Here is a 3,523-nt window from a genome sequence, read left to right as displayed (position 1 = left end):
CCCCTGCATCGGCAGGCGGACTCCCAACCACTGCACCACCAGGGAAGCCCCAAAGAAAGAACTTTTGTTAAACAGTTAGCATGACACTTGGAAATAGTAAGTGCTGAATAAATGTTACATATTATTATTTTTATTAATTATTATTATTATTTAGGATACCAAGTTCTTATTGGGTACCAACAATGTGTCTCACCTGACTTGGGAGCCTTAAGGGGAACAGGGCTGTTTACCATGCAGCACCTGATTCGATGACATAATTAGGGACGAGCAGGCCAGCCGTTCATGATTAAATGATTATGAGCAACTGACTTTTGACCTGAACAGTGGGGCTACAGAAGTAGCTGAGCTCCACAAGGAGGCCTCCAGGAGATGCTGAAGGGGCTTGGAGAGAGGTGATGGCGGCGATGCTTGGAATCATCCAGGGAGACCTCAGAGGACCCTCCCAGGCACTTCCCTCAAAGGCGATCCTTGACAGCCTGCCCATGTTTTTAATTGTCTTGTGATGAGTTTGAAGGACAGTGGATGTAAACGTGGGAGGGTGGGTGGTGATCAGCCAGAACCCATCCTAGGGAGGGGTAAGAATGAGGAAGAAACAGCCCTGGGGGTGCTTTTGGCTTGGCAGGGAGGCCCAAGGCCACGGCCAGGAAGGACCTATGTGCCCCAGGAAAAGTTCTAGCAGAGGACTGGGGGCCTTCAGCAAACTTGTCATCCAGAAACCCCCAGCTGTGGGAACTGGCCCGGTGGGTTATTAGTCCTGCTGGGCTGTCCCAACCCAAACAAGACTGGCCACCTGGTGGACAGCCCTCCTCCCTTCCTGGGACCCTCCCCAAAACTCACTCCTTCAGGCCTCTGCTCTGAACACTCACCAAAATAGTGCCCAGCCCTCTCCAGCCCCGACCTGCTTTGACTTTCTTCTCAGCACACATTACCACCCAACATCTATTTATTGTTTATTTTGTGTTATCTGTCTCTCCTGCCAAGACTATAAACTTCATTAAGACAGGAACCTCTGTTGCCTTGTTCGTGGCTGTATCCCGGGTGTCCGGAACAGCTTCTCATATAAAGAAGGCACCTAATAAACCTTGAATGAATGAATGAATGAATGGGCACCACCCACAGCAAATAGCCCAATTCCAAGCACATAATTGGCCTCAAGGAAACAAATGTTTGAAGTTATCATTTTCCCAGGAACATGTACTAAAATTCTGAAATTACACTTAACATTAAGCGGGGGAAAAAAATCCCATCATCTGTGAACAACAACAACAATAAAATCTCCCCCTGCCAGTTGTCTGATCTCCCGGCCCTGGGTCGCCCCTGCCCTCTCCACTCTGCTGCCAGAGTTTGGGCAACTCCTGGATGGCTCATCTCGGTGAGTCCAGGGCCTCTTGGCTGTAAATATCATTTAGTCCCACTCAGTGAATAAGAGCCCCATGAATTATGGTGTTTGGCCTGGAGAATGATTCCTTCTGTCTGATTTTTTTTTAAGTTGAGTCTGTTTTTTTCTTTCTCTTTTTTAGTCCTCAAATGCCGAACAGGTGCTGTATTCAAGTCCTCTCCAAGGTTTGCAGCTTGGAGTGGGCATTGAGCCAGGGGGCCTGGGGTGGGGGCGTGAAGGTGGCTGGGAGCTGGGGTAGAAGCTGGGGTACCGCCCAATGAAGGGTGAGGGAGGAGGACCAGCTTTTGTTTTGTTGGAGTAAAACCAACAAATGAGACATGGGAGAGGGTGTCATCTAGAGAGGGGCTTCTTGCCCTGGTCCTCAGCGGGGGTCAGGGATCCCCTGAAAGTCTGTGCAACACATTGTGATGTTTGCTTCTGAGCACCTTTCTGGGGAGAGGGTCTGTAGTTTCCATCAGTTTTCACAGCCACCAAAAAAAAAAAACCCAAAAAAAAGGTAAGAAGGAAAACACAGAGATGGCACCTGGCAGCTTTTTGGATACATGAATCAACCAAGTTGTGTCAAACTCCTGCTGTTTCCCCATCCCATCCAGGAGCTTAGGCTAATTGGGAAGATAAGGCCCAAAGGGAGAAGGCAGGTTGGGATGTTTTGGTTTGGGTTTGGGTTTTTTTTTTTTGAAGTTATTTCTTGAGGACTTCCTATATGCACAGTACCGTGTTAAACCCTACAACAACAATAATAATAATGGCTGGCTCTTACCTAGCACGTGGTAAGTGGCAGACACTATTCAAAGAGCTTTCCGTGTATTAGCTTGTTTAATCCCCCCGTAAGTCCTATGAAATAGGCACTATTATTCTTCTCATCTTACACATGATAAAACTGAGGCCCAGAGAGGTTAAATAAGTTGCCCCAAAGCCCACAGCAGACCAGATCTAAACCCAGAGGAGCTGGCTGCCCGTCCATGTGTCCATGCGACGCCCCCAAGCTCTGCTATCGCATTTGAGCCTCACAACCCACCCCCTGAAGGATCTCCTATGTTATCTCCAGTGATGACACTAAGGTTGGGCAAGTGGCCTAAGGTGGCCCTTGGTGTCACATACCTCCTGCTGTGAAGGCTGAGAGCCAAGGAAGAATCAGGGGAACTGAGAGGGGCTCCAAGAGCCAAGGAAGAATCAGGGGAACTGAGAGGGGCGAGGGGTCACACTGGGCAGGGGCAGTGGGAATCTAGAAGGCCACTTAGCTCAGAAGCATGTTCCTGAGGGAGAGCTCGTGGCGGCCAACAGTCCAGCCCCATCACACTGCCTCCCCTCTAGAGCCCCAGCCCGGAGAGGTGGCCTGTGGAAGTGGGGATGGTCTCCAGGTTAACACTCACTCTCGTTCCCCGACTCTCGTTCCCCGTTCTGCATCAAAGTCACAGGGGTCGTCCAAGGAGTGCTTTCTATGGGTAGAGAGAGGTCAACGAGGCAGCATGTCCAGCCTGTCCCCACCCCGGCCTCCTCCTTGGGCTTTGACCAGGTGCCTGTTTGCCCTTCTGCAGGAGAGCTCTCCCTCTCATGGGGAGTCCCCGTGGTGCCAGAACTCAGGCCACATGGAGACCGGGCTTATCAGGGCCACACGCAGGGCAACCACAAGACAAGCCAGGCCTGCTGCCCCTGACCCCTCAGCACAGATGGCACCTAAGTGCCCACAACCAAAGGTAGAGGTGGAAGTGTGATGATTCCCACTTCATAGATGAGAAAAGTGAGGGTTGGAGGCCATAGGGGCTAGGTTGACTGGCAGCCCCCTCAAAAGAGACATCTCCCCCAAATTTTTGACTATGATCTTATTTGGGGGAAAAAAAAAAGTCTTTGCAGATATAATTAAGGAGCTCAAAATGAGACATCCTGGATCAGGGTAGGCTCTATACCCAATGACAACTGTCTTTGTAAAAGAGGAAAGGATGTGAACGTACTTAATGCCATTGAACTATATGCTTAAAAGTGGTTAAAATGGTAAATTGTATGCTATGCATATTTTACCACAATAAAAAATTAAATTCAGGTGTTTTTTTTGTTTTTTTGTTTTTTTTTTTACTTTTTGGCTGCGCCGCGTGCATGTCCCCGACCAGGGATCAAACCCGCACC

This window comes from Lipotes vexillifer, unplaced genomic scaffold, assembly GCF_000442215.2.
Source record: "Lipotes vexillifer unplaced genomic scaffold, Lipotes_vexillifer_v1.1 scaffold311, whole genome shotgun sequence".
NCBI lineage: Eukaryota > Metazoa > Chordata > Mammalia > Artiodactyla > Lipotidae > Lipotes > Lipotes vexillifer.
Note: the sequence above shows the minus strand (reverse complement) of the source record.